Source organism: Schistocerca gregaria, chromosome 1, assembly GCF_023897955.1.
Source record: "Schistocerca gregaria isolate iqSchGreg1 chromosome 1, iqSchGreg1.2, whole genome shotgun sequence".
NCBI lineage: Eukaryota > Metazoa > Arthropoda > Insecta > Orthoptera > Acrididae > Schistocerca > Schistocerca gregaria.
The window spans coordinates 276,894,896-276,913,879 of NC_064920.1; the positions used below are offsets into that span (position 1 = coordinate 276,894,896).

At 41.6% G+C, this 18,984-nt stretch overlaps 1 protein-coding gene and 1 non-coding gene across 2 annotated transcripts in view; both read left to right on the forward strand.

Moving 5' to 3' along the window:
* Window positions 1-18,984, forward strand: part of LOC126340649 (potassium channel subfamily T member 2) — a 1,715,804-nt gene that overhangs the window by 1,305,026 nt on the left and 391,794 nt on the right. The gene's annotated exons all lie outside the window — the stretch shown is intronic.
* Window positions 15,057-15,129, forward strand: Trnaa-cgc (transfer RNA alanine (anticodon CGC)). The gene has a single exon. It is a non-coding gene; the product is annotated as a tRNA-Ala (tRNA).

The following is an 18,984-nucleotide window of genomic DNA, read 5'->3' on the forward strand; positions in this document are numbered from 1 at the left end:
ATCTTCAGGTGAAAAAATGACTATACTAAATACAGAACATTTGCCCCATTAATATCAGTGCTCATTAGTGGCTAGATCAAAATTATATCTTCATTACCGTTATAGAATTATAAGTCAGCATGTAAACAAGGGGAAGCACATACATCGAAGTAGCACTTAATGGTAGTGCCCCTGGGATTCAGTCCAGTTTGACGTCAAGCAATAAGCTGAAGGTCAATACAGTGGCAGGGGCTAACGCATAACAACACACACGGATGTACAGATGGGATCCTTTGTCAGCAGATAACTGACACACATTGTCAGCAGCACTGCCTCATCAACAGAAATTCTGCCATGTCAGTAAATTTCACTCAGCATCGCCCACACACACACACACACACATATATATTGCACCCCCAAGCGCAACACAGCTTTTGACCAGACAGTACAGTGAAACAGGCAATGACAACGCTGTACCTTAGCATGTATCAAAACAGAACAGCTATCAGTACATAGCCACCATGTTCAAAAGTATCCAGATGAACAGAATTTTGTACTATGTTCAAAAGCAACCAAATAATCAGAATTTTGCATAAATTGGTACCATGTTCAAAAATGGCCAAAAGATCTGAATTTTGCTTAAATCATATCGAAATTAACGATTTTGCATAAATCGGTACCAGATTCAAAAGTACCCAAACAATCCAAATTTTATGTCATATTAAAAAGTATCTGAATGATGTGGATTTTTTTAAGCTTGGCGCCCTGAGCACCATTTTGGCATCATGCTCAAAAGTGTCCCAAGGAAGGAAAATTAGGTCTTGATCACCCATTGACATGGAGGTCATTACAGATGGAAGAAGTATCCTAACAATCTGAATTGCCTAAATAAAATAACCAGATAATTATGGCAGGTGGAGGCAAGAGGAGCAACGTAATGTCACCAGATTTGTCATATCTAGACTTGTTTGACTTTGCAGAAGCAGATTGCATAACGTCTGCATGTAGCTCAGTACTCAGTCTGAAATTTCTTACATGATACACTATAGGGAATGTATGAAGGAATATTTTGTTATGGAGGAAGTTCAAATAGGACATGACAGATACACTCACACATCACAATAAAAACGCTGAGACATGTAGCTGCTCATGTATTATGTCAGTCAGTAAGCAATGTTATTCCCATATCAACAGCTGCTGATGCAACATCTGCCAGGTCCCAATGACTAGAGCTCAGCATATGCAACAGTCGGAGGTTTTCTCTCCGGTTCTGGAATCTGTAGAAGACATGACACAACAATTGTAACCAGAGAGCATCCTCTGTGGAGATCATAGACAACCTCCCTACTACTGGAAAACATCTAATCCAAAAGAAATAGTAACAAATTGGCTCATACCCCAAAAACTTATAGCAAAACTAACAAATTACCACATTCCTCGTCATGTCTCAGCAAAACTGTAAGAAAATGTTGCATATATCGACATGTCACACCAAATTTGTAACTTATCAGCCTTACACATCTTTATGTTACAGTATAATTGTAAGCTGCATGCAAGCCAATAAATGAAGATGTTACACGACTTGTGTTATGTTTCTGTAAAGCCAGACAAGTCCATGCTTGACAAAGATGCTGACAGTGCATCATACTCCACTGTTTGCCTCCACCTGCCACAGCTGGCTGTTTTCTTTATGCAATTCAGTTAGTATGGATACCTTCAACCAAAAATGGCAGCTCTCAGATAGCTGTTACAAAATGCAATTCAGGTCAGTGAGGTACTTCTGAAGATGACACCAGGGTACATAATAACCAGATTGTTCAGATACTTTTGTAAATGATTCGTAATTCAGATCGTTTGCATACTTTTAAAATGGTGCTAATTTATGCAGAATCAACATCATTTAGATACTTTTGAATATGGTGCCAATGTACATGTAACGAAGCATTCCATATAGTTTTGAAGATGATATTAATTTACACAGAATTCAAATAGAGTGGATATTTTTGAACATGATGAAAATGTATGTAAAAATTAGATAGTTTGGATAATTTTAACAATGGCGCCAGTTTACTGGTGGCACTGCATATCAGGTTATTGCTGGCACATCATCTTGCACTTGCATCTAGGCGACCTGTATGCGTGATGTCATGTGCTTGTCCCTGCCGCTGTATGACCTTCAGCAGACTGTACAACATCAAAATTAACTGAAATCCTACAGCCCTACTACTCAGTTTAAAACAGCAACCTGAGAATAAGCCTCAGAAGGAAGAATGTCACTAGAAGTTTTCCATTCCCTAGATCAATCCACATAATTTACCGATTCAGGTATTTATAACTTGAACTGCGATAAGTATAAGAAAAATTACCAAACAGACTAGAAGACATTTCATAACAAAGTTCAGGAACATTAGAGTCTCCCTTGGATGATCTCATCTTCATGTAGCTCATGTCTAGAATAACATAAACACACAGTCAGTGATATAACATAATGCGTGTCAGTCTCACACATCGCTGGCAAAGGAAGCCTAATACTCATATTTTAGAAGAAACAGAAATTTTTTACTGATATGACGAAATATCCTCACGTTATTTTCCTTGTACAGGTCGGCTAACAAGTAAAAATAAAATCAAAAGCATTACCAACATGCTGGGCGATTGCACAACATCAAAACTTACATGCTGATTATCACGTTCTTATACTTGAAAAATTACGCGAATATGTATTCAGTAAATATCTTCGGCATGCGTTAAAAAAGTATGTACAAGGCAAGAAAGCTTGTGAAAAGATAGCAGTCACAGTAGCTGATATAAAACAGAATAGGTTAAAGATAAACATATTACACAGCGTAGTTTATCATCTGTAATGTACCTCACGTGTACAAGAATTGTAATTGACTTAAGAAGGTATTAGTCTGCAAAATCCACTTTCGATCGATGGTTCTTAATCAGGATGGTACTCTTGCAACGAACCGAGAAAATTAGAACGGAATAAGGCGTTTCGTCAATGATCCCAGAAGAGTATTGAGTATCATGAAAAGATTTTCTATTGAAATTTCGAGAGCTTTTGTTCCAAGAAATGGCAAGTAAAACGTATGTCCTTTGTGCTTACCCTTCGTGGGTGAAACGAATGAGACAATGATAGTGGTAGACGAAGTGCTCTCCGCCACATATCGTAAGGTGACGTGAATGGTACAGCTATCAATAGACAGTTAACGCAGTTTTCCTCCCGTCATCCTTAATACATACATCAGAAAATGTTATTAATTTGTTAAGATCCTGTTTTGCATTTTATGTATGCTAACAACGACTGTATCAAGACCTCTGCCTGAAGATAAGTAATAATATTCAAATTAAAATCACATTTAATAAAAATAATATGTCAACGACGTTACCTACGTGACTATATCTTTAGACAATATTTAAAATTATCTTTTCTACAAACTTAATTCTGCCATGAGCATTACCAACGTTCCATGTTTCCGAACTAAAATGTAGTATTAAAAATGACAGAAAGTTATATAATTTATGTTCTGTACTTCGTGATGCGTTTTTGCTACTGTCGCAGTGATGATTTCCGGACTACTTACGTCTTCGGTAATGTCAGTTACTGTCATTATCCCTTCCGTGAACATAACTGTTCAGTTAGCGGCTGTACGAATCCATATTTTTTTTTCTTTATGATTCAACCTTTTAGCTCTGACAAGCTTAACTGTTCCTCTGTTTTTCTGAACAAAATAAATGTTTAAACTGGCACATATTAGAGCATATTTATTATTGTTGTAGTTTCTGTATCTGTGCTCGTGATTAAATCGGAAAGATTTTCACTTATGACTCCCCAGTTTTAGACTGAACCACAGGGTCAAATGTAATTAGTGTACCAATCGTAACTACAACCATCGCCCTTTGAAGTGCACCGAACACGAAGCAAACAAACAGCAGTAGTGCCTTTAAAAACAGGTCTTTGTTTGCACAATACGCAATTAAATCAATTAGGTGGAAGCGTCAGTAATCACATCTGACAGTCAAACAAGCTCTTTTATTAACTCTCTGTCAGACCACAACAACGCGGAATCGATCAGCCTGCTACACCACCAGCTGCATTCGTAGAGTTTCGTACATGTCTTGAGTTATGAAATACTTGACTAAATCGTAATGAACCACTTCGGATCCGTCATTGACGAACAGTATAATTGGGTGTATGCCTAAATAAGCACAATACGTTCTGAATATGAAACGAAAACATTTCTAACTCATCATATAGTTGTATACTGTCACCATTACCGTTGTTTTCTCCTCCCTTGTCTTGGTGATATGGGAGGATCCATAAACATGTATTTAATGTTTTTATGTTTAATAAAACAAATTATATTAACATTCTTTATTTCTATTTCTACAAATTTTTTTCTGAATATAGTCACCCTGACGAGGAACATTTCTCCCAACGGCAGACCATTTACATAAACGATCTGGTCGATGGTATTGACAGCGACACTAGGCTGTTTGCTGATGATGCTATTGTTTTTGTTGTTGTGGTCTTTAGTCCTGAGACTGATTTGATGCAGCTCTCCATGCTACTGTATCCTGTGCAAGCTTCTTCATCTCCCAGTACTTACTGCAACCTACATCCTTCTGAGTCTGCTTAGTGTATTCATCTCTTGGTCTCCCTCCACGATTTTTACCCTCCACGCTGCCCTCCAATGCTAAATTGGTGATCCCGTGATGCCTTAGAACATGTCCTACCAACCGGTCCCTTCTTCTTGTCAAGCTGCGCCACAAACTCCTCTTCTCCCCAATTCTATTCAATACCTCCTCATTAGTTATGTGATCTACCCATCTAATCTTCAGCATTCTTCTGTGGCACTACATTTAGAAAGCTTCTATTCTCTTCTTGTCCAAACAATTTATCGTCCATGTTTCACTTCCATACATGGCTACACTCCATACAAATACTTTCAGAAACGACTTCCTGACTCTTAAATCTATACTCGATGTTAACAAGTTTCTCTTCTTCAGAAACGCTTTCCTTGGCATTGCCAGTCTACATTTTATATCCTCTCTCCTTCACCATCATCAGTTATTTTGCTCCCCAAATAGCAAAACTCCTTTACTACTTTAAGTGTCTCATTTCCTAATATAATTCCCTCAGCATCACCCGACTTAATTCGACTAGATTCCATTATCCTCATTTTGCTTTTGTTGATGTTCATCTTATATCCTCCTTTCAAGACACTATCCATTCCGTTCAACTGCTCTTCCAAGTCCTTTGCTGTCTCTGTCAGAATTACAATGTCATCGGCGAACCTAAAACTTTTTATTCCTTCTGCATGGATTTGTAATACCTACTCCGAATTTTTCTTTTGTTTCCTTTACTGCTTGCGCAATATACAGATTGAATAACATCAGGGAGAGGCCACAACTCTGTCTCACACCCTTCCCAACAGCTGTTTCCCTTTCATGACCCTCGTCTCTTATTACTGCCATCTGGTTTCTGTACAAATTGTAAACAGCCTTTTGCCACCTTTAGAATTTGAAAGATGATGCTGTAGCCTACAGGAAAGAAGTATCACGCGAAAGGTGTGAACAAATCAATGAGGATTTGCAGAAAATAATTGCGTGGTGTAATGACTGGCAGTTATCTCTCAATATTAGTAAGTGTAACCTACTGCATATAACAAGGCGAAAATCCCCATTAATGTACGAGTACAAAATAAATTACCAGTCTTTGGAAGCGGTAACACTCGTCAAGTATCTGGGTGTGGCTATTCGAAATGATCTCAAATGGAATGATCAGATTACACAAGTAACGGGTAAGGCGAACTCTACATTGCGGTTTATTGGTAGAATCCTGAAGCGATGCAGTCCTTCAACAAAGGAAATACCTTACAATACGTTAGTTCGTCCAGTCTCTTCGCCTGTATGGGACCCTTACTAGTTGCGTCTCATTCAAGAGGTTGAGAAGGTCCAAAGAAGAGCGGCAAGATTCGTGACTGGTGCATTTAGCCATCGCGAAAGCGTTACAGGTCTCACAGAAAGGTTGAAATGGGACACACTTGCAGATAGACGGCGCGCTAAACTGAAGGGGCTTCTCACTAAATTCCGAAGTCCGATCTTCACCGAGATTGTAGAGCATATATTATTACCACCAACATTCAAATCACGCAATGATCACCATCCGATGATAAGGGAAATTAGAGCTCGTACTGGGGCGTTCAGACAGTCGTTTTTCCCCCGCGCTCTCCGCAAGTGGAACAGAGGGAGGGGGGGGGGGGGGGGGGGAGGAATGACCTTCGCGCGAATTGAGCTCCCCGCCACATACCGCTTGGTGGGTATAGGAGTATGTATGTAGATGTAGATAGAACGTTTGACTTTGTTGACGGAGCTACAACCTTGCCTTTGCTTGCACTAGTTCATTATTATCAAAATGAAGTCCTCGAAAGTGTTCTTTAAGTGTTGAAAACAGATGACAGTTCGATGAGTTCAAATCGGCACAATGTGGAGGATGACCTGTGACAGTGAAGGCAAGGCGTCGGATCGTTGCAGGATGTCGCAGAGCTCGTGTGGCGTTAACGCGCCGAAGGAATGGGATTCCCTGTGTGGACGGACTCTTCGAACTCGAAACTGGATTACAGCACGCTGTTTCTCACGTACCGACGAAGTTACGCTATATACCGCCATGTTACACGCTACATTCGGAGCCCTGTAGCGGCAGATATGTAGACATGAAGAATAAAGATTTATAAATTTAGAACGTTAATAGCCTTTCTTTGGTTTACACTGAAGTGACAAAACTCCTGGGATACCTCCTAACATCGTGTCGGATCTCCTTTTGCCCGGCGTAAAGCACCGACTCAAAACGTCGTTGGAAGTCCCCTGGAGAAATATTGAGCAAAGCTCCCTCTATAGCCGTCCATAGTTGAGAAGGAGTTACCGGCGCAGGGTTTTGTGCACGTACTGACCTCTCTCTTATCCCCATAAACGATCTATGGGATTCATGTCGGGCGATGTAGATAGCCAAATCATTCACTCTGTCTAGATCAGTTTGCTCAAAATCTTTGTCTTCAAATTTGGGTGTTTATTATAACACACACTTTAAAAAATAAAAATTGAGTATTAACTGAAAATAACAGGAAAAAATTAAAACTGAGTGTATTGATCTTTTAAATGTACTACACTTGACATTGCATTGAGTAGGCATACATTCGGAAGGCTTTCATAGCAAATTACACGTTGAGGTTCAGGCTGTTGCTCTGGTCCAGTGAACGTAAAACCGATTTCCAGGGATCAGAGTTATATTTTCTAGTGTCAGTTGGCTCTAGGAAGACGCTAGACGCAGAAGTTAGCGTTCGCTAAAGCTCTGCTCATGCAAGAAGCGTCGAAAACAAAAAATCTGTTATCATACGCAATATATTTAATATACTTTTTATTCTAATCTCATCTTGCGGACCCCTCTGGCATAGCTCGCTGACCCCTGGGGGTCCGCGGACCAGCTGTTGGGAACCACTGGTCTAGATGGTTCTCCAAATTAATGACCAACAACTATGGCCCAGTGCCATGGCGCATTGCCATCTCTAAAAACACCATCGGTTTTTGGGAACATGAAGTCCACAAACGGCTCAAAATGGTCTCTCTAAGTAGTCCAATATAACCATTTCTAGTCAATGATCCGTTCAGTTGTCCCTGAGGATTCATTCCATTCCATGTGAACACAGCACATACCATTATTGGAGCCACCACCAGCTTGCAGAGTGCCTTATTGAAAACTTGGGCCCATAGCTTCATGGGGCCTGCGCCACACTCGAACCTTATCGTCGGCTCTTACCAACCGAAATTGGTACTCAGCTGATCAGGCCATTGTTTTCCAATCGCATCCAACCTATATGGTCACGAGCCCAGGAGAGACGCTGTAGGTGTTGTGCTGTTAGCAAAGGCACGGACGGCAGTCTTTTCCTGCCACAGCCCATTAACGACAAATTTCGGCCCGTTGTCCTAATGCATACGTTCGTTTTACGTCCCAAATTGATTTCTGTGGTTATTTCACGCAGTTTTTCTTGTCGTTAAGTGAAGGCCGTCGGCCACCGCGTTGTCCGTGACGACAGGCAATTCCTGAAATCTTGTAGTCTCGGCACGCTCTTGACACCGTGGATCTCGGAATATAGGACTCTCTAGCCATTTCCGATACTGAATGTTCCGTACATCTAGCTCCAACTACCATTCTGCGTTCAAAGTCTGCCAATTACTTTTCAGCGTGCAACAAACATGTTTTATGTTGTGAATTTTCAGCTTGCCCTCCTTTTGTAATGTAACTTTGCTGTGAACGTTATGGTCAGCTAAATAAACTGGAATACGTTGTAAAAAAGGTATTTGCTTCATATCCTTTATTTTCAATATTTTACAAGTGTTCAGAGAATTTATTATATCTATTTATGGATTCCTAAGTTACTTCTTGGTAGGACAGTTAAGATTGAATAACAAAAGAACACTGTTTTTGTTCTGCATATTTTTTTCGTTTCGAACTAGTTTTCGGCTCATTGGTCCATATTCAGGCAACAACTAATTAGCGTCTGAAAGGGACATTAGTTCATATGTAGCTAAACATTAAAACCAAAGATACGATCCATTTGCGTAGAGTCCTGTACGTCAAACTTGTTTCTTAACGCTGAAATTACACTTTATACAATGGACAACATTAAGCACAATAAATAATTAAACTATATAATATTCCGGGATAAATGGTTCTGCAGTAATGCTAAAGCTTCAGAGATCTTGATGTGGGCTAATAAACTGGTAAACTAATCACTCTTTATTTCTGATGTGCAACGAACATGTTTTTTAACACTGTAAATTAAACGTTAGACAGTGGACTCTATTATATACAGCATAGCGTATATTGGTCGGGAAGGCAGGGCAGTTACAACCAGGCCGATAGAACACGAACATAACTGGAGATTACGTAAGTCAGAGACCACCGTTGCCGAACTTGCGCTGAAAGGACGACAAAGTCACCAAATCTACAGCTAAGTACTACATATAAACAAAAAATAAAGAAAACCAAGCCTGTTAGAAGCACTAGAGGTAACCAAACGTTGTTGTTGTTGTTGCTGCGGTCTTCATTCCTGAGACTGGTTTGATGCAGCTCTCCATGCTACTCTATTCTGTGCAAGCTTCTTCATCTCCCAGTACCTACTGCAACCTACATCCTTCTGAATCTGCTTGGTGTATTCATCTCTTGGTCTCCCTCTACGATTTTTACCCTCCACGCTAACCTCCAATGCTAAATTGGTGATCCCTTCATGCATCAGAACATGTCCTACCAATCGATCCCTTCTTCTAGTCAAGTTGTGCCACAAACTTCTCTTCTCCCCAATCCTGTTCAATACCTCCTCATTAGTTATGTGATCTACTCATCAAATCTTCAGCATTCTTCTGTAGCACCACATTTCGAAACCTTCTATTCTCTTCTTGTCCAAACAATTTATCGTCCATGTTTCATTTCCATACATGGCTACACTCCATACAAATACTTTTAGAAGTGACTTCCTGACACTCAAATCAATACTCGATGTTAACAAATTTCTCTTCTTCAGAAACGCTTTCCTTGCCATTGCCAGTCTACATTTTATATCCTCTCTACTTCGACCATCATCAGTTATTTTGCTCCCCAAATAGCAAAACTCCTTAACTACTTTAAGTGTCTCATTTCGTAACCTAATATCCTCAGCATCTCCCGACTTACTTCGACTAGACTCCATTATCCTCGTTTTGCTATTGTTGATGTTCATCTTATATCCCCCTTTCAAGACACCATCCATTCCGTTCAACTGCTCTTCCAAGTCCTTTTCTGTCTGTGACAGAATTACAATGTCATCAGCGAACCTAAAGGTTTTTATTTCTTCTCCATGGACTTTAATACCTACTCCGAATTTTTCTTTTGTTTCCTTCACTGCTTGCTCAATATACAGATTGAATAACATCGGGGAGAGGCTACAACCCTGTCTCACTCCCTTCCCAACCACTGCTTCCCTTTCGTGCCCCTCAACTCTTATAACTGCCATTTGGTTTCTGTACAAATTGTAAATAGCCTTACGCTCCCTGTATTTTACCCCTGCCACCTTCAGAATCAGAAAGAGAGTATCCCAGTCAACATTGTCAAAAGCTTTCTCTAAGTCTACAAAAACTAGAAATTTAGTTTTGCCTTTCCTTAATGTAGCTTCCAAGATAAGTCGTAGGGTCAGTATTGTCTCACATGTTCCTATATTTCTACGGAATCCAAACTTATCTCCCCTGAGGTCGGCTTCTACTAGTTTTTCCATTCGTCTGTAAGGAATTCGCGTTAGTATTTTGCACCCGTGACTTATTAAACTGATAGTTCGGTAATTTTCACATCTGTCAACACATGCGTTCTTTGGGATTGGAATTATTATATTCTTCTTGAAGTCTGAGGGTATTTCGCCTGTCTCATACATTTTGCTCACCAGATGGTAGAGTTTTGTCAGGACTGGCTCTCACAAGGCTGTCAGTAGTTCTAGTGGAGTGTTGTCTACTCCCGGGGCCATGTTTCGACTCAGGTCTTTCAGTGCTCTGTCAAACTCTTAACGCACTATCATATCTCCCATTTCATCTTCATCTACATCCTCTTCCATTTCCATAATATTGTCCTCAAATATATCGCCCTTGTATAGACCCTCTACATACTCCCTCCACCTTCCTGCTTTCCCTTCTTTGCTTAGAACTGGGTTTCCATCTGAGCTCTTAATATTCATACAAGTCGTTCTCTTTTCTCCAAGGGTATCTTTAATTTTCCTGTAGCCAGTATCTACCTTACTCCTAGTGAGATAAGCCTCTACATCCTTACATTTGTCCTCTAGCCATCCCTGCTTAGCCATTTTGCACTTCCTGTCGATCTCAATTTTGAGACGTTTGTATTCCTTTTTGCCTGCTTCATTAACTGCATTTTTATGTTTTCTCCTTTCGTCAATTAAATTCAATATTTCTTCTGTTACCCGAGGATTTCTACTAGCCCTCGTCTTTTTACCTACTTGATCCTCTGCTGCCTTCACTACTTCATCCCTCAGAGTTACCCATTCTTCTTCTACTGTATTTCTTTCCCACATTCCTGTCAATTGCTCCCTTATGCTCTCCCTGAAACTCTGTACATCCTCTGGTTCTTTTAGTTTATCCATGTCCCATATCCTTAAATTCGCACGCTTTTGCAGTTTCTTCAGTTTTAATCTACAGGTCATAACCAATAGATTGTGGTCAGAGTCCACATCTGTCCCTGGAAATGTCTTAAAATTTAAAACCTGGTGCCTAAATCTCTGTCTTACCATTATATAATTTATCTGATACCTTTTAGTATCTCCAGGGTTCTTCAATGTATACAACCTTCTTTCATGATTCTTAAACCAAGTGTTAGCTATGATTAAGTTGTGCTCCGTCCAAAATTCTACCAGGCGGATTCCTCTTTCATTTCTTACCCCCAATCCATATTCACCTACTACGTTTCCTTCTCTCCCTTTTCCTACTACCGAATTCCACTCACCCATGACTATTAAATATTCGTCTCCTTTCACTATCTGAATAATTTCTATTATTTCATCATACATTTCTTCAATTTCTTCGTCATCTGCAGAACTAGTTGGCATATAAACTTGTATTACTGTAGTAGGCGTGGGCTTCGTATCTATCTTGGCCACAATAATGCGTTCACTATGCTATTTGTAGTATCTTACCGCACTCCTATTTTTTCATTCATTATTAAACCTACTCCTGCATTACCCCTATTTGACTTTGTATTTATAACCCTGTATTCGCCTGACCAGAAGTCTTGTTCCTCCTGCCACCGAACTTCACTAATTCCCACTATATCTATCTTGAACCTATCCATTTCCCTTTTTAAATTTCCTAACCTACCTGCCCGATTAAGGGACCTGACATTCCACGCTCCGATCCATAGAACGCCAGTTTTCTTTCTCCTGATAACGACGTCCTCCTGAGTAGTCCCCGCCCGGAGATCCGAATGGGGGACTATTTTACCTCCGGAATATTTTACCCAAGAGAACGCCATCATCATTAACCATACAGTAGAGCTGCATGTCCTCGGGAAAAATTACGACTGTAGTTTCCCCTTGCTTTCAGCAGTTCGCAGTACCAGCACAGCCAGGCTCTTGTGGTTAATGTTGCAAGGCCAGATCAGTCAATCATCCAGACTGTTGCCCGTGCAACTACTGAAAAGGCTGCTGCCCCTCTTCAGGAACCACACGTTTGTCTGGCCTCTCAACAGATACCCCTCCGTTGTGGTTGCACCTACCGTACGGCTATCTGTATCGCCGAGGCACTCAAGCCTCCCCACCAACGGCAAGGTCCATGGTTAATGGGGGAGGGGGGAGGGGTAACCAAACATTTAGCTCAAAATCCACCACTGGTCCTAAATGATCAATTATAGCTGAGCATGTGTCTACTTTTAAGCTACACATGACCGAGCGAAGTGGCGCAGTAGTTGGCACACAGAACTCCCTTCGGGAGAACGACAATTCAAACCCGCGTCCGGTCATCCTGATTTAGGTTTTCCGTGGTTTCTCTAAATAGACTCTGGCAAATGCCGGGACGGTTTCTTTGAATGGGCACTCAGCCATTTACTCACAAATCGCCAAAATGGCACATACAATTACACAAAATTAAATCTGAATAGAATTTCGTATTCCTTATCTTGCTTACCCCACAGACTTCAACAGTATAGGTTGTAACACTGCAATATTGAGTATTTTAACCACGTACTGTATTTAATATTCTCGATTGCAAGAAATATAATTAACAATGTAAAACATCTTTGTTGCACAATATAGATGAAGAGGGCTCAGTTTAACAGGTTATCAGACAGTGTGAAGGCTTCAAAAACTTTACCGTTACTGTATAACAATTTACCCTGTAATATCATGTAAAGTGTAATTTCAAAACTGAGAAACGAAGTCGATGCACAACACTATGCAAGTAGACTGTATCTTTGCTCATAATGTTTGTTCACCTAAGAACTTGTGTCCCTTTCAGACGCTAGTCAGTTGAAATAAACAAAAATTAGTAGAACAAAGACAGTATAAATTTGTAATACTGCTTAGTCCATTTCCTCACTTCGTTTATTTAAGTTTTAAATATCTTTTTTTAATACTTAATGAGATCGAGCGTTATAAAATTTTAACACCAGAAGCTTGTCTTTGGATATAAAATTGAGAATGTGAATCAAATACATTACTGGCCATTAAAATTTGCTACACCACCACGAAGACGACGTGCTACAGATGCGAAATTTAACCGACAGGAAGAAGATGCTGTGATATGAAATTATTAGCTTTTCAGAGCATTCACACAAGGTTGGCGCCGATGGCGACACCTACAACGTGCTGACATGAGGAAAGTTTCCAACCGATTTCTCATACACAAACAGCAGTTGACCAGTGTTGCCTGGTAAAACGTTGTTGTGATGCCTTGTGTAAGGAGGAGAAGTGCGTACCATTACGTTTCCAAATTTGATATACGACGGATTGTAGCCTATCGCGATTGCGGTTTATCCTATCGCGACATTGCTGCTCGCGTTGGTCGAGATCCAATGACTGTTAGCAGAATATGGAATCGGTGGTTTCAAGAGAGTAATACGGAACGCCGAGCTGGATCCCAATGGGCTCGTATCAACAACAACCATTTGCACGAACAGTTGGCCGACGTTTGCAGCAGCATGGACTATCAGCTCGGTGACCATGGCTGCGGTCACCTTCGATACTGCATCACAGACAGGAGCGCCTGCGGTGGTGTACCCAACGACGAACCCGGGTGCACGAATGACAAAACGTCATTTTTCCGGATGAATCCAGGTTCTGTTTACAGAATTATGATGGTCGTTTCCGTGTTTGGCGACATCGCGGTAAACGCACATTGGAAGCTTGTATTCGTCATCGCCATACTGGCGTATCACCCGGTGTGATGGTATGGGGTGCCAATGGTTACACGTCTCGGTCACCTCCTGTTCCCATTGACGGCACTTTGAACATTGGGCGTTACATTTCAGATGTGTTACGACCCGTGGCTCTATCCTTCATTCTATCAATGCGAAACCCTACATTTCAGCAGGATAATGCACGACCGCATGTTGCAGGTCCTGTACGGGCCTTTCTGAGTACAGAAAATGTTCGACTGCCGCCCTGGCCAGCACATTCTCCAGATCTCTCACCAATTGAAAACGTCTGGTCAATGGTGGCCTAGCAACTCGCTCGTCACAATACAATACTCTTGGTGAACTGTGGTATCGTGTTGAAGCTGAATGGACAGCTGTGCCTTTACACGCCATCCAAGCTCTGTTTGACTCAATCCCCAGGTGTATCAAGGCCGTTATTACAGCCAGAGGTGGTTGTTGTAGGTACTGATTTCTCAGGATCTATGCAACTAAATTGCGTGAAATTGTAATCACATGTCAGTTTAGTATAATATATTTGTCCAATGAGTACCCGTTTATCATCTGCATTTCTTCTTGGTGTAGCAATTTTAATGGCCAGTAGTGTAATTTTATGCCACACATTTTTTTGTCTGGTTCCCTTTTGTTGTTTGGTTGTATTAATCCTTTCTCTCGGTATTACTGCTGTGCCTGTGATCCAGTTTTCGTGTGATTGATGCTAATGGCTCTCTGAAAACGAACTTCGTTCTCGTTATCTCCTTTTCTATAAAGAAGATAACTGAACTAAGAATATACAGAGGTGTACTGATTTGCATATAATCTGTGATTCTCTAAATCTTTGCTCTTAAATGCTCGATTTAAGATACTTCTCAAATATCATTGAATTAAAATGGATCAAATGGCTCTGAGCGCTATCGGACTTAACATCTATGGTCATCAGTCCCCTAGAACTTAGAACTACTTAAACCTAAATAACCTAAGGACATCACACAACACCCAGCCGTCACGAGGCAGACAAAATCCCTGACCCCGCCGGGAATCGAACCCGGGTCATTGAATTAACTTCTACCAATAATTGAGGTGTAAAAGATAATATATACGACAGAATGAATCATGGCAGTGCTCTTGAAGAAGATCGAGCCAGGTGGCGCAGTGGTGAGCACACTGGACTCGCATTCGGGAGAACGACGGTTCAATCCCGTCTCCGGCCATCCTGGTTTAGGTTTTCCGTGATTTCCCTAAATCGCTTCAGGCAAATGCCGCGATGGTTCCTTTGAAAGGGCACGGCCGATTTTCTTCCCCATACTTCCCTCACCCGAGCTTGCGCTCCGTCTCTAATGACCTCGTTGTCAACGGGACGTTAAACACTAATCTCCTCCTCCTCCTCCTCTTGAAGAAGATTCATGTTAATGGTATTCCAAGATAGCACTCATAATTGAGCCTTCGAAAAAATTCGTGTTTAATATTTACACTATGAGACGCGCACAATTTGCATTCGGTCAGGAACATTGAGCCACCACTTGGATTTAAACTGCTCATTGAAGTTAATTTAGTTTTCTGGTGCTCTACTGTGCCCTTCTTCTTTCTTTTTAATCATATCATCTAACGATGCCATGCTAAGAAATTAAAACAACTATTATATCATTCAGAAATTAAAACAACTATTATATCATTCATGCGATCTGAGGATGAAATATCAAATGAGAAATGTTATATACTTTTATGCAGATACCCTACTTAGCTAAGAGTTAGAGTTGTTTCATAAGTGGAATTACAGAGCGTAGGTACCTGCAGCGAACTAGCGTATTGTGCAGAGTCGGACATTATATTGGCGCAGCATTCATTCTCTGCGGCTGGTCCCGGCGGAGGTTCGAGTCCTCCCTTGGGCATGGGCGTGTGTGTTTGTCCTTAGGACAATTTAGTTAAGTAGTGTGTAAGCTTAGGGACTGATGAACTTAGCAGTTAAGTCCCATAAGATTGCACACACATTTGAACACTCATTCTCCGAATGAGAACTCCTACTCAGTACCACGTCTCCATAGACATGATATTTCTTCTGGGTTCCGGACAGTTGATCGGCTACAGTTCTACTTCGTTTTGCTATCGAAACTCCTTACGTGATGACAAATAGCAGTATCCTTAATACCAGTAACTGCTCCCAATACCTGTTAAACATTGCCCCTGATCAATGAAACCAATGCGGAGGCCATTATTCACAACTCTACCGTCGACTACAGACAAAGGCAATACCTCATCATCGCTGGATGGTCCCGATAGCAGGCATATTCTGTAATAAACGTGCAAATCTATCATTCAGCCACGATCCATATCGCCACTGCTCCACTGTGCGAAAGGAAAATTTGCAGAGATTTCCCCATGCTCGTCTACCGAAGAGAATGCACGCTTTCTGGCGCTCACAAAGGTGAGGAAACCAATAACCGCTTAGCGGCCTGAGTAAATGTTTACACTCATTGTGGAGCTGAACAACGGCGGAGTGCTTTATTACCACCAGAGTGGGTCTGCGCTGTCCGCCATTGTTTTTCTTCGTCGGCTACGACCAAACTGTTCGTCCACGTGCAGCAAAACACTATCACAGCCCACCACCACAACTAAGTGAACTGGAGTTCACCTCATCTCCGTTTCTCCCAGTTATTTTGTTCTTATTATCAAAGTCAGACAAATCTGAGAGCCATAATATAATCAACTGAACACGTCAAACATCTAAATTGCAGACTTTAGTAATAAACAGAGAAATGAGAAAGAAAACTGAGCAACAGGTGATAAATTTGGAAGTCACCAGAGAGTTTCGTCGTTGCGATTAATAATGAAAAGAATACATTAGAAAAAGCAAGACGAGCTCGAAGGATTTTACGACCTAGATAACGCCTTAGACAATATAATACGGCGGAGAATATTTTAAATTGTCAGAAAAAATACTTGTAAGCCATAGGAAAAGACAGGTTATACACAAAACACCGAAGGGAAGGAGATGAATGGAACACGAACAACGAAATGCTCGGATTGGAAAGGGTGCACGTCAGGTGTGCAGTCTTGCTTCCCGAGTTCTGAATGATAAAACCATTTTTTTAAAAAAGCACCGTACGCTGTCAATTAAGCGGAAGCTCCAACGAAACTGGTATAAGCTTGCGTATTCAAATACAGAGGCATGTAAACAGGCAGAAAACGGCGCTGCGGTCTACAACGTCTATATAAGACAAGTGTCTGGCGCAGTTGTTCCATCGGTTACTGCTGCTACAATGGCAGATTGTCAAAATTTCAGTGAGTTTGAACGTGGTGTTATAGTCGGCGTACAAGCGGTGGGATACAGTATCTCCGAGGCAGCGATGAAGTGGGGATTGTTTCGTACGAATGTACCGTGAATATCAGTACTCGGCTAAAACATCATATCTCCGACATCACTGCGAAATCGTTCAACGTGCCAAAAGTGTAAACATTCCACAAATTGCTGCAGATTTCAATACTGGGCCATCAGCGTGCGAATCGTTCAACGAAACATCGTCGATATGGGCTTTCGGAGCCGAAATGTACTCCTGATGACTGCACGACACAAAGCTTTACGCCTCGCCTTGGCCCGTCAACACCGACATTGGACTGTTGATGACCGCAGACATGTTCCCTGGTCGGACGATCACAGATGGCCACTAAACTCCCCAGACATGAACATTGTTGGGCATATCTGGGATTCCTTGCAACGCGCTGTTCGGAAGACATCTCCACCTAGTCGTACTCTCACGGATTTATGGACAGTCGTGCAATGTTAATGGTGTCAGTTCCCTCCAACACTACTTCAGACAAAATGGCTCTGAGCACTATGGGACACAACTGCTGTGGACATTAGTACCCTAGAACTTAGAAATACTTAAACCTAACTAACCTAAGGACATCACACACATCCATGCCAGAGGCAGGATTCGAACCTGCGACCGTAGCAGTCGCACAGTTACGGACTGCGCGCCTAGAACCGCGAGACCACCGCGGCCGGCGCGCAATTCCTGATCGTCAGGCAAAGCGCTTGCTCTGTCATGAGAGTTGAACATCCCGTGGTCTACAGTGTGGAAGGCGCTTCAAACCATTCTCAAATGGTATCCTTACAAGATCCATATCGTACAACAGCTTGTACCACAGGATGCAAAACGGCGTGTTGACTTCGCTTTCCATTTTCGTGCAAGGATTGAAATTTACGGACAGACGAAGCTCGATTTTCTCTGATGGGTGAGGTGAACATACGGAATTGACGAGTGTGGACATCTGCAACTCCAGCCACTGTGCATGAAGTTCGCCTGTATGGTGAACATGTCACCGTATTGTGTGGCTTCGCGGCTACGTTCATCATTCGCCCATTCTTTCCAGAAAGGGCTGGAACCCAAGGACCAAAGTGTGTAGTGTGACTGGCCAGAATTACTGTGATATGCTTCGCGAGCATATCATACACGCCCTACAGGAAATAGACGCACTGAACTCTACAGTTCTCATGCTAGATGGGGCACCATCGCATATCATTCGTGAAGTTCGCCTGCTTCTCCGAAACACATTTGGAAACGATCGAATTATCAGCTGATAGTTTCCAAATGCCGGCCCGGCATGATCACGTGATCTCACTCGCTGTGATTTCTGGTTGCTTGGCTACCTGAAGGACAGTGTTTAACAAGGGAACATTGACACATTTGCTGATATGAAGTGCAGTATATCAAGAGGGGTAGGCATGCTTCGTTCTTCTGTGCAGAATGCAATCCTGCGCTTTCAGACTCTTCTGGACACAGCCATATTGAACCCCTTTTTTTTTTTTTCATCTGTCTACTGACTGGTTTGATGCGGCCCGCCACGAATTCCTTTCCTGTGCTAACCGCTTCATCTCAGAGTAGCACTTGCAACCTACGTCCTCAATTATTTGCTTGACGTATTCCAATCTCTGTCTTCCTTTACAGTTTTTGCCCTCTACAGCTCCCTCTAGTACCATGGAAGTCATTCCCTCATGTCTTAGCAGATGTCCTATCACCTTGTCCCTTCTCCTTATCAGTGTTTTCCACATATTCCTTTCCTCTCCG